Raw genomic sequence first — 13,846 nt, 5'->3', positions numbered from 1 at the left:
TGTTAAATCCTCCCTACCCTGATAACCGTAAACGATAGCAGTTTTGGCTCTCTATTGTGGTTCCGAAGTCCCTGCCTGAATTAGGGTTTACAAATATAACCTTCCGATAGAGGTAGATGGTAGTTCATCTCTCTCTCTCTAACACAGTTCCTTACCCATTTACAGTTTGAGGAATCAATTTCGCAGATCTCTTCCACCTTCGATTGTTCAACCTAACTTCGTTGTGCAACTGTATTTAGTGGGAAGCATTTCAAGATCGTTGAATACCCTACGTTTCTTAAGGTATGTTAAATCCTCTAGTACTAGAGTGATCTGCTATCACTGGTTTTTGGAGACTCATTAGGCCTTTGTTTGCTTTAAAGATTCAAGCATGTCTCTATTTTCATAAGCTCCTTGCCTATTCTTGTCATTCTTCTAACCATTTTCTCTGAGAACATGCAGTAAAAATTTGAGAGTATATAGATAATATTCAGTTGATATGTATGAAGAAATTTTAGAGATTTAATGTTTATATTCATATAATGGGTATGAAGGATTTCAGAGTTTAGGTTGTAATATTCAGTCAATTATTGGTTATAATCTTTATATTCAGTCACCCAGCTGCTGTCTATTTCTCTTTTTTTGTTTTTTTTTTCTTCATCCCACAATTTCAAAGAATATTTGCACTGTATAATACTGAAATTGATGTTAGACATTTGCCATATTTCGAATATTTGCGCTATATAATATCTTATTGGATTACGAGTTTCTTTCAAAATTAACATATTTGGGTTAACCATGATTAAAATAAACAACAATTCATGCGAGAAATGTTTCCAGAAATAACATTTATCAAACACCATTTCTTATAGGAAACGTTTCCAGAAACAAGGTTTATCAAACACCTTCAAATCCGTTTCTGTTCCCAGAAATGAGAATTTTTGTTTCTGCCGTTTTTGTTTCAAGAAATGGCAACGGCAGAACCGTTATCAACCGGTGCCTAAGTTTACACATTAGCAGTGGGGTCCACAAGATCTGGACAAAATTTGGAAAGAGAGAGGGACTCGATCCAGCACTGGAAAGGCTGGATCGAGCCTCTCTTTCTTCCTCCTTTTTCTTCTTTTTCCTTCTTCTATTCCTCCAACCACAAAAAAGGTTGGGTCTTCTTCTTCCTTCGGCTGTATACCTTGATGTCCCCATCAAGAAAAGAACAAAAAAATTAATGAAATGCAATGCTGGACTGAGTAAGTGTTAGCACACATGGATTGAATAGATTCATAAAACAGAATAATGTAATATGGATTGAAGAAATCTTTGTTTATGTAATTTTTTCCCCAATAATAATGTACTTGAGATAAATTATATGAATGGGCCAGAGGTAGTAAACACTTAACTTGTTAATGTACTTTATCATTTATATTATGTTTTCTACAACAACCTTACCTCTGGACTAACATCCTAAACAGCCCTCTCAATAGTGGCATATATGTCTCTTCTTAAAGGAGGGTGTAGGATTTGATGGCTACACCTTGACAAGCATCACAAAGGCCTGTTCAGAACCAGGAGACTTGTATTTGGGCTTGCAGCTTCATGGTTGCATGATGGACACAAGTTTTTGTTTTTGAAACACCAGTCATCAATGCACTAATAACCATGTACTCTAAGTGTAAACAAGGAATGGTGTCTGCCACTCAGATTTTTGGGACCGCTCTTGCACCCAACGTTATCTCTTGGACCTCCATACTAGCTGGCTTCCTGCAAAATAGGCAGAATGAAGAAGCAGTTGGGTTTTATAAAAGAATGCTGAAAGTAGGCATGAATGCTCTTATAGATATGTATCAGTGCAGAATGCTCTTTTATATCAAAACACAAGAAGAAATCAACCATGTCTGTATTTTGCATCATTTGCAAGCAAATTTTGAACATTATGAACATTGATGTGAGGGTTATTGGGTAAGATTTTGATATATTTTTTAGTTTACAAATGCAACTCAGTTCTTTGATTAGCTTTGACTAGATTATCGGTTCCCTACCCTACACCCCAACTGTTTGTTTATTTGTTTCAAACAGCCGGATTTGCCATGTCCATAACCCAAACACAGATTTGGTTCCTAGGAACTCATAACACTGTTTGGGATGCCTCAAATTTCTCAACAGCCACCATTAACACCTTCAGGCAACAAACAAGAGAAAGGGTTGGAAGAACATGATAAAGAGTTTTGAGGATCATTACTGATGCTCCTCCAACAGCAAAGTTGCCTTGTCATCAAATGCCTAGAAATATGCCACCAGTTGCAGATAAAATCTCTTTCTAAGTTTTTGATTACTATGATTTTTGCTGGCTTTATATGATTCACTTCTGTTTCTCAAATAAATTTATTTCTGCCTTTTTCCTTTGCAGGTAGCAGTTTTCCCTTATAATCAAGTAACACAACTGGTACTGAGAGAATTAAGCAACTTCACACCAACACATATACAAGAAGATGGTTTCATAGCAACACACCCAACCCCACCCCCACCCCCCCCCCCCCCCAAAAAAAAAAAAGAAAAATATATAGGATGTGAGTATTGAGACTGAATCCTTATCTGTTTGAATAAGAATCCCAAGGGAAAGCTGGGTTCAAGGCTGCTGGTTTCAAGTTCACTACTGTTGCACCCAGAACAAGACTTACATTCTACAGTTCCTAATACCACAAAAGTAGAGTCAACTTTGGAACCTGAGGTTATGCCCAGCCCTTAGATGGAAGTATCAAGGAGAAGAAAAATACAAGAATGGTAACCAGAAACTGAAACTCGTTTAAACTCATTTAAGTTCCAATTATGGCTGAATTACCTCAAGCCAATACTGAAACATTTATTGAAAAAAACTGAATGAGCATTAAAAGGTCAAAACAAAACGAGCATTTTAAACACTCAGCAAGAATAGATTACTTCCTTTATGTTATTTGGATTAAAAAAAAAAAAAAAATCAATTACAACTAAGGTTAGAATCTTGATGTTATTTGGTATGGAAGGGAGGATCATACCTATGGCACTTCTGTTTTGGGTTTTCTTGGTTGCAACATTCAATGGTGATTTCCCTTACATTTAACCAGTTACTGGAGTTCATTTGTTCGTATGCACCATTATTATCCCCATTATTTTGGGATAAGGTTTGGTTAAGATGAGCAGGGTATTTCTCAATGTTCCGGACAAAAAAAAAAAGAAAGGAAAAGACATAATGGAAGCACATAAACGTGATAATGGTGCATGAGTTCATCTGCAGAGTGCACCCAACCTTGTCTGTAACCCTCAATATGATGTCTTGAACCTAGCAGAAAATCAGATTACAAACAATATTTATTGAATGCTGAAACACAGATTACAAAATGGAGAGTGCAGAAAATCAGATTACAAACTTGAACATATCTGCACTCTCCATCTTGAAGTTGCCAAAGATGCTGAAATTCCAAGATGGAGAGTGCAGAAAATCAGATTACAAACATTATTTATTTAAGAAAAATTCTAAGAATATCTCAGAAGTTTGGGCTGCAGCTAATCTTTTACTGAAGGAGTTATTTCACAGTCATGTCTTTTCTAGTTATTTCAGCCATGCTATTTCTTACCCAGCAACACTCTTCGCAGGCACTTTTACCCAGTAGCAGGCAGTCATGAAATCCAACAGAACACTTGAGTGGAAAGGCATCACAAACATGCCGAAGTAAATACACAAAAGTGTAACAGAAACTGAACTTAATGATCTCAAGTTTCACAAGAGTCATAAAGAGATTCTTAAAAAAAAAAAAAAAAAAAAAAAAAAAAAAAAAAAATCCACCAAACCTACATTCATTAAAAAAAAAAAACAAAATCCAAAGACCAATAAAGAGATTCATCTTCATGTCCCTTCATCCATATCCACACAAGAACAGAACAGAACAACACCACCAAAAAAATAAAATAAAAGATATAATAAGTTAAAACACGTTCAGTATTTTGTTCAAAGTCTTGGTGGATTCAAACCACCATAACCTGGGCATTAACCCAGGTGCTCTACCATTTGAGCTAAAGACTCCGTACCTGCACAAAAAATCATGCTAAACTCTCAAGCTGATATGGGAATATCAGTGACCTAGATAAAATTGGCAACCTTAAAGGGTAGTCATGGTACATATGTGCAATCCAAACTACCAAGAAGCATAACAGAGAATTATACTTTGTCCTACAAAAAATTGGTAATCTTTTACATGTCAAAGAAACAAAATGCAGACTTGATGTTGTTTAAAGACTCCTGATATCAGATACAAAACACTATTGATACCAATAATTGTTACCAAATACAAAGTCTTTTCTACAAAGATGACAAACAAGAACAAAATAAAAACAATACCATATAATCTCCTCTACATACTTGATAAAATTTTAAAATATGAGCATGAAAGGGGTAACAGATACTGAAAGAGTAACAGATAATGAAAGGGGTAACAGATAGAGGGGAGTGAGAATGTGTAATAGAGATAGAGAGAAAGAGAGTGTCGTGCAAGTGCTTCCAGCAGGACAGCTTTAATATAACCAAACCAGAATCACCCAACAGTTTTCAAAACCCTAACAATCTTCAAAATCAAACCATAATCACCAGTAATCACCCAAAGTAGCAAAAATATTATAGATACAAATAAAAACCCAAACCCTAACCCTAATAAGCCACAATAGTTTAGGGTTTACCTGCCAACGATTTGATTCAAAACTGAACAAAGAATGGCTTAGATTAAAAAATAACAAAGAATGGTTTAAATTAAAGCCCTAACTAGGTTCATGACCCAACAGACAGAGCTTCGGCGTGCGAGGAGTACTAAAACCTAGGAAAAATCAAAAGCCCTTGCGACTCTCTTCGTGAGCAAGGAGAGAGAAAGAGTGTTCTTGAATCAACGGTATCTCTGTTACTTCACCTCCACGAGAGAGAGAGAGAACCAGTATTTTTCCTTCGTGAGTAGAGAGGCCTTCGTGAGAGCGATTTTAAGGATTTTTCCTTCCTTCGTGAGCAGAGAGAGGTGTGAGAGACAATGAGATCCGGGAGAATGAGAGAGAATCGTGCAACCAGCAGGAGTTCTTGGGGTTGTTTAGCCTCTGTACTGTAACGATTCTGTTTTTTAAACTTGATTCTGGGTCTGACACATTTTTTTGTATTTCTGTTTTTTTGAAGTGATTCTGTGCCTTAAATGTTGTATGGTAATGTTGGAAAAAAAATCGTTTCTGTAACTAGGAAGAATAGAAATATGTATGGTTCACACTTGATAGATTCGTTTCTGTTGTGAAACAAATATTTACGTAAAATGCCACCTACACCATAGAAAATAATGAATTCAATGGAATAAAAATAGGTACACCTGACCTGGTTCTCAATTCATAGTGAATGAATTTACTGGTTCTCAATTCACAGTGAATGATTTTAGAATTCAAGCGAATCGAATGCTTAAAACTTCCCTAGTTATAACCAGAGACTTTGTGCGCCTATATTTACCAATAACATAACCTAACGAAGTGGAATTCAAAAGCTTATGTAATCAAAGTTCATGAATACAATTAAACCCCTTTGCCCCAATTGTTGAACAAGGAATTCAATTCAATGGAGTTCTAAAGTCCAGTACCGTAACGAAAAGCCACAACTACTGGAAACAGGTGGTGATTAATGAAACTCACAAATGGGCATAAAGGCCAAATACATAAGACCTATAGATTAGTATTACATGTTGGGCCAGCAAGATGGTCCAATGGCTGCTGGATACCCAGAAATTTCAGAAACTAGCACCAATCTGTTGACCCCAATAATTCCAAGCTAAAGCATTAATATCTTATAGCTTCCCTGAGACATATATTCACCATTAGAGACGTATAGCAATCAAATTCAACATCCTGAATTCATCAAGAGGGTTAAATAGGACTAGAAAGAGACAACTCGTCAATTGGGGTTTATCCATCACCAAAGCCCTGAGTTTCAGATCTTCCACCAAACCTACTCCATGATTCTTCCTCAGTAGCTCATCAAGAGAACAAAATCATGCATATCAATAAGAAACAGATCTCAAACAAGAAATTACACCCAGAAGTGAACACAAAGATAAGGAAAGAACTAAAACCCATAAGTCAGAGAGTTGAATCACCAACCCTCAATGAAACGAGATAGCATCAATCAAGCTTCTGAAAAATTAGGGTTCGGGAACATCCTGGAATTGGCGAAATAGACATAACCGTACTTCTTTGCCCTCCAGAAAGTGATGTGGTAGTATAGCTTTGAGCATTCTACCCACCCCGCCCTTATCCCTAATTTTTTCACTTTCAAGTGAAATCTAAGTCCATTAATGGGGTCTCTACCTTACCTTTGTGAGCAGTGGTGGTCGGAGAAAGCTTACACAGGGCAAGGCATGGAGTTCCAAGGATGAGCAGCGATGGCCAGAGATAATGAACTTCCCACAGTGAACAGAGGTTGGAGGATTTGCAGGGCTGAACGTTACAGTGGTCGAAGGTCTCAAATGGTTGTGTGATTCCCTTTTTAGCTTTGATTGTTATGTTTTGATGACTAACTCCATAAATACCCCTATCCACTTGAGTGATATATTCATTTATGTGCCTTTTGCTCAAAATTGATTCTGAGGTTGGAAAGCAACAAAACCTTGCGCCAAAAACAAGGGTTCTAAGGTATGAAAAGTGCCCGGTTCATTTCAGAAGAAACAGAAAAATGAACCGGCATACCATACAGCTTTCACCCTATTTCTATTCTAAAAAAATAAAAAAACATAAAAATGAGTATTTAAGAACGTTAAAGTATAGAGCCTTAGAGGGTGTTTGGTTCGGTAAATCAAATGGTGTATATATCGGAGATGAATGTTAATCTTTTGATAGACATTCTTCTAAATTTTGTTTCTTTCTAAAAAATCGTTTTGGTTGCCTTAAGCCTATTACATGTTTTCCGCGGGTTAAGATATTGACTTCTGTGGAGAACGTCTTTCCGCTTTTCCCTTTTATACTAGGTGGTAAAAAGGTTGCTCAAATCTGAGTTTAAGTGGTGAGGTAAACTTAGATTTGGAACACATCCTTTGTAATATGATCATTCATGGAAAGTATGATGCTCACTTATGAGGGTCATCCTAGTGGAACCAAACAACCCCAAAAATTAAGAATTATTATTCTAAAGAATGTTATCCTAAAGATTTACTGAACCAAACACCCCCTTAGATTCAAATAGAGAGACCTGATCCTGGTTTGGTTCACTTGAATTAGTCGGTTCATCCAACCCCAAACCAGATTTGCATTGGTTTCAACCTTAAAGCAATCTTGGCCATCCACTTTTATCCATCAACGTGTCTTCTTCTACAGGGGAAAAACAAAGAAAAACACAGATGAAGCAAAACAGAGGGTTTTTATCCTTTCATGACAACCCCATTTTGATTTGTACAAGTATTTAAAATAGATCTCTTAATTACTCCGGCTGGGCATGTGGGGTAATTTAGAGGAAAATTTGTCTTACTTTATGCGGATTATTTGATGACAAGAATATACAGGGAGGCATTAACTAGAAGTTTTGTTTATGGCCTGAAGATGTCCAAGGAGGAAGGGTGGAACGTGACACAAGTTTGGAGTGATTCGGAGTAATTACACAACTTGATTCAGGATAATAGCATTTGTTCGTGGCCTTGGAGCACAATCCCAATGTTTTGGATGTTTATAAATCATTTTCCCAACTAAATTTTTGTTTTAAGTCCTCAAACGAATGTGTGATATTAGTTAAGCACATTGCTATTTTGGCTATGCCTAGAAAATGTAGAATTCTAAATAGTGGACCTATTATTGATGTTCTCTACTATATTAATTAATGAAGTTTTTCTTTTCATGTTCTACCAGAAAAAAAAAAAAAAAAGTACATACCAATGCGTGGTGGTATATGATTGTATTAGGCTTAATCCTGCCCTATCTATCCATCACTTGAAATTACTATATTATCCTCTCATGTGGCACAATTAAGTCTCTCTATAAGGAACGTCTTCCTGCTTGGTCAGGGTGCAAACTGCAGTGAACTTTTTTACAAAATAATATTTTGATTCATCGATCTAAAAAATGTTCAAAGAAATAGATATAATAATGGGTTTGAGCAAATATGGTCTCAAATTATCTTAAATACTATGTTAGGGCAATCACATTTAACCGTCTAACAAAGTGTCAAAACCTAATCTAGATCCTCTTGTCATACACAAGATAAATATTGGAGTTTTCAACACTCTTTTTTTCTTTTTTCTTTTCTTTTATCTCTTTTTTTTTTTTTTTTTTTGGGGTGGGGGCGTGGGGTTGGAGTGAGGGTTTCCGGCAATTCTCATGCCTTAGGTTTTTGTTTTTGTTTTTTGGGTGCGACATGCCTTACACTCTTGTGTGTGAAAAAAGTAACAATTATGTAACTAAATAAATTAAACATAATTTACAATATTCTTACAAATGAAGTTTCTTAATAGAAGCTTCAAGGGACACATCAATGATGTAAAATAGTAGATCATTAGTTAGAATAATGTGGCCAAGCATTACAAATATGTTGTGTCAATGAGAAAGAAAGATGCTTTGTGATCTATAAAGGCTAGAGGAAGGTCAAAGCTTAATTGAATATCAGAAAAAAATGATTTTCTTCTTGACACCGCTTTAGGTGTTAAATAAATTGTAATTCCACTTTTTTGATATTTTATAATGAGGATAATTTTTGTCATTTATGTGTACTAGAAATGCAAGATAATGATAGATTTTGATGATGATATAATGATAAATTAATTTCAAATTATTTTGAAAAACCTTTTTTACCCGACCTCAAATAACTTTTGGAAATAAGACAAAGAATAATAATAAAAAAAATATTTTAAATAAAACTATAGATGTGTCATTTAGACAATCCAAAAAAAAAAAAAAAAATGGATAGTTTGCTTTGTTATTAAATTAGAATCATCTAAATATAAATATTGATTTTTCAATATAAATTATATAAATATTTTATTTCCCTCAAACAATCTCTAAGCACTTTTGCTCCAAGATCATATTCTTTTCCCCTCAGCTAAAAATCTCATTCAAATCCAATAATGTGATCTTTTATTATGCAGCATTCCATCTTCCTATTATTGTTATCATAATAAATAATTCAAAGCATATATATATATATATGTAAAAGAAACAAATTTTGTAGTAATAAAGATTGTTTATGCAATAACAAAGTTATTCCCTAATCCCTTGTAAACATGAGTTAACCTACAAATTTTAATTTAACGAGACTAGATAAGTTTTTAATTGTTTGGAGAACAATTCTCCACATGTCTCAATTAAATAAGTCTTCCTATGGCCCCATATATATTGTGTTCTTCTGTGTAACATCACCATTTATTCACATCATTCTTTTCAACATAACCACATTATGATATATGGCAATATAAATATTTTGTCACTTATGAACATGAGGGCAAAAAGTACTTAATGTTAGGAATTAACAATGTAGAATAATGATAGCAAAAGATTTACATAGTTCATCCTAGATGGATTGCGTAATCAGAGCTTCTACTATTCTGATGAGGAAATTACAAAACCCTTATAGATAACTCCTTATGAGATATCTCCCTATATATAGGTTTAAGATCATTACATTTTTTTTTTAGTAGAAAATCATTACAATATGAAGAAACTTAAATTCCCTAAAACTACAAAATTCCCCCTAATAATGTAACCATAGTGTGTGTGTTCTTTTTTTTTTTTTTTTTTTTTGAGAGGGGCGTGGGGTGGGTGTTCTAAAATGTAATTTCACATTAACATATATTTCGCTCCTCATTGTAATTTTTCTCCATCAATAAAAAGATATATTTGGAAATTTCCTTCATGCCCGGCCAACCCTAACTCAAATATGTTTGGCTATCTAACCGTTGAGCTTTGATCTCTCTCTTGCAAATTGAAATCATCCACCACTATCACAACCTAAGGGGTCCAATTGGGAAATGGTCTAAGTGGGAGTAATTTCCACAATGTCAAAGTCCAGCTACTACAAATAGGGATTTAGTTCATGATATCAGTGCCAATATCGATCAAAAATGAATTTGGCTCATCTACGACACAATGTGGTGTGCAACTCACATTCAATGGTTGTGAGCACCTGTGCACGTACTCCAAGATACTCCCAACCATCAAATATATGTCGCACATCGTGCCTCGTCACAAGGAGCCCAACACCCAGTGGCAATAGTATCTCGAGCAGTCCTCACATCTAACCTGATTTTCAAAGTAACTTAAAAGTAACTTCTCACTGTTTTGATCTACAACCACCATTGTCTGTGAAAAGTATATCCCTTACAGACTAAAAGAAAGGACAAGTGTAACAAATTAACCCCAATGTGAAATGGCATCAAAGATAAAGGAGAAGGTCTAGTTATTTTATATTTGGCAAAAGGTTTTATGCACAACTATATATGTACACAATCGTGCATAATTAGGCAAAAGAAGAAAACGAACCCTTTTGTAGAGGCATGAAGAGTAGAAGTAATAATGAGTATCTATATATCCCATAACACCCCCACCCCCCAAAAAAAAAAAAAAAAAAAGTATCTATCAATACTATAATGGGATATTTTGTTCTTACCCACTGTGTTAAAAATACAAGACAGAAAAGTACAACATATGTAAGCAATATTGCTGACATGGCATATGAAATTTGGCACTTGGCCAATTAAAAGGCTTCTACATGGCCGTTGTGGGAACACTTCCCACATGTCTTCCATCTTTGCCATGCAGCCCATCTTAGTATTGTGGCTCACCATATACATTGCTTTTCTCTCTCTTATGTTTTTTTTTTTTTTTTTTTTTCCCTCTTATGATCATTGCATTGTATCTAAATGGAGAATTGATAATGTTGGTGCACATGCTATTTCTAAACGAGCATTACTCTATCTCCGCTTTGGTATGTGGAAGAAGATGAACTCATAGTTATGCGGGGTTTTAATTTCTTCCAAATAAAAGATCATCGATATTGAGATAGGTCAATAGGATATTACTTTTGTTAAATTAGTCCCAAACTATCCTAAAACGACATGGATAAATCAATTAATTTTAAATTTACCTCATATTTAGATGATGATTTAGACAAAACTTCTAACATAACTATAGCAAGCATGTGGCAAATTATTCCCACGACAGTCAAGTAGGAATATTGGGTCCATTAATAGAAGCCCCGTGTATCAAATAATCAAATAAGTATGACTAACTTCTAACATTTCTTAAAATAGTGATGGCAATTGAGAATGCCAAATAGTTGCTTGTCTTGCTCCAGATATGTCAATTCTAGTATAACCAATTTCAAGTTAGGATTAGTTCTCGGTCCCTGTTTTTTAATATAGAAGGAGATAAAATATATGTCACTTACCATGCACCATTATATTGCCATCCCTAGATAACATGCTTCTCTTGTTAATGATAACACGACTTTGACCATTCTCGTGATCAAAGAAATAGTATTATTACAATTTTTGGGAGAAAGTTTTCCTTCATTACCCATGGTAAAATATGCACCAACGAATTTAAGGTCATGATTACTTCTCCTTAAATGTTGAACGTCCAAAATATAATTTATTTTTTCATGACACCCATCCAAATACAATGATAGCCGTTGCTAAAAGAATTCTTCCTTCACCATGACTTAAAAGAAAATTGGGTCTCATTACTATGGAGCCTGCTAGGCTCTTATGAGGTCTGGGGTTCGAGCTTCTTATCGTCACCTTGTCCCCCTCAATCCTCAGAAACTGCTGATTAATGAGCAATTAATCGTAGTACAATAGGGGGATTTTTTTTTTATTAGAAACCGATTATTAATCAGTCTAAGTCTTGATCTTGGCTTTGAGAATTGCTTAGATAAGTGATCCATATTGGTCCTAACTCCTTACCCAAACCAGTCCGATTGGTTTGTTTAATACCCTTTGTTGTAAATAACTTGATCGTTAAGTTGGCAATGTCTATATTTTTTCCCAAGGTTTTGTGGATTCAGATTATCTACAAATACTGGGATGCCCAACGCAATATCTAACAGTTGGGAGAACCCAAACATACATTCTAACACATGAACGTGCACCACCATGTTTTCCCTCCATCAGATGCATGCTAAGCATCCCAACGGCTGGAGAGGATCCAGTCCAAGTCCTATAGGTTGTATAGCATTGATGGACCAAATCAATAACTCTCATGTTGCCAACCGTTATGTTAAATAAATTAAGATCTGAGAGAGAGAGAGAGAGAGAGAGAGAGAGAGAGAGAGAGAGAGAGAGAGAGAGAGAGAGAGGAAACCACGGTTTCCTCCGTCCAATTCTTATTCGAGTTTCAGCCTTCCAACACTAAAAGATATGATATAAGATTCTTTTAACTCCAATACCACACGAAATACCCTTCTGAACTGAAGAAAGAAAATATGAAATATACTTAACATGGCAGAATTCTCCCATTTTTTTTTTTTTGTTAGAAACAGAATTCTCCCATGTATATGGTAGTGGATTGGAAAAATATCATCTCACATTACTTGGGCAATACTTGGGCGGCCTGATAATTGGAGAAGAGTTGGATCTGATTATGAGAGTATGCTGCAAAGGGACGAGTATACCAACGAAAAGCGGAGAAATGGTTTCGTATGTAAAAGGCCAAAAAAAAAAAAAACATTTCATACGAGGAGCAGAGAGATTGAGAGACTGTGTTAGTGTATACAGTGTCTTCCATGATTGCACTTCATTGGTGTGTTCTTTTATGCCATTTGTTCATTAACTCTAAAGGGAAGAACTATCTCAATGGTATAAGAGAAATCCCCAAAACTACACTAATCATGGAATATTGAAAAACAATTTCATCTAGTGAGCCCACATGGTCAAGTCGGAGAGAAATTTTTAATGTCAAACCAGATAGTCAGGATGTGAGAGGGTATATGAAAACATTCCCACACTATCGACATGATGATTTTTTTTTTCCTATGGGAAAGGTTTTACGAGATGTCAAGGGAAGGTAAGCTTGCACCCCTTCTCGCTCTCTCTCTCTCTCTCTTCTCATGAAATGCCCTTGATAAGGGTGTCAATTTAGAACCAAAATTGAAAATTGAAATTGATCAAAAGTAGGGCAATGAGATAATTTCAAATGGATAGGAGAGAGATTAGATAGAAAGGGTGCTGGCAAAAGCTTTGATATCCTTTTTCTATGACAATATTTGTTGAAACAGAAACGTATGTTATGAAAAGTGTTAAAAACTACACATTTTTAAAATAGGCATGCCAAAAAAGTTTTATATTAAAATGGCAAAACTTGAAGGTTACAAATTTTTTTCCCATTGGTGGTGGCCGCAAAAAGATTTTCTTTATATACATATATAGGCAAAATACTCTCTCTGAGAACATGACACTATGCGAGTTCTCCCATCTCTCTCTCTCTCTCTCTTTCTCTCTCTCTCTCTCTCTCTCTCTCTCTCTCATTCCTTTATGAAATGATATTTTCATCCCCCATTGGTAGGGTAGCCATAAGAGAGGCACTAGCACAAACTACATTGATCCATTTATGAAATGGCATTTCTATCCCCCATAAGGGGAGCCGTAGAGGATAGACACATGAGGCTAGCAAGCACTACATAACCTATCAACTTCTTTCTCCTATGTATATTGGTGAACATGAACTATGTCTAGGAGTGTAGAGTATGTTAGCACTTCCTTGAGTCTCTCTCTCTTCTCCTTCTATGAAATGATACATGCACCCCTTCTTTGTGGGAGGAGATAGATTGACTCATGAAGGTGTTAGCTTATGCCACACTCTTGGACAAAGAATTCAATCCCTTATAATTATATTAAATGTATAGCCTCTTGCA

The 13,846-nt window shown here is 35.4% G+C and overlaps 1 long non-coding RNA gene across 1 annotated transcript; it reads right to left on the bottom strand.

The window, feature by feature from the left end:
• Positions 1-1,257: 1,257 nt before the first annotated feature.
• LOC122091336 lies at positions 1,258-6,507 on the bottom strand. Its single transcript, XR_006143918.1, has 2 exons — positions 6,333-6,507; positions 1,258-1,734 (listed from the first exon to the last, which is right to left on the bottom strand). It is a non-coding gene; the product is annotated as an uncharacterized LOC122091336 (long non-coding RNA).
• Between the last annotated feature and the right edge of the window lie 7,339 nt (positions 6,508-13,846).

This window comes from Macadamia integrifolia, chromosome 10, assembly GCF_013358625.1.
Source record: "Macadamia integrifolia cultivar HAES 741 chromosome 10, SCU_Mint_v3, whole genome shotgun sequence".
In the NCBI taxonomy this organism is placed as follows: domain Eukaryota; kingdom Viridiplantae; phylum Streptophyta; class Magnoliopsida; order Proteales; family Proteaceae; genus Macadamia; species Macadamia integrifolia.
Note: the sequence above shows the minus strand (reverse complement) of the source record. Positions and strands in the feature narration are given on the sequence as shown.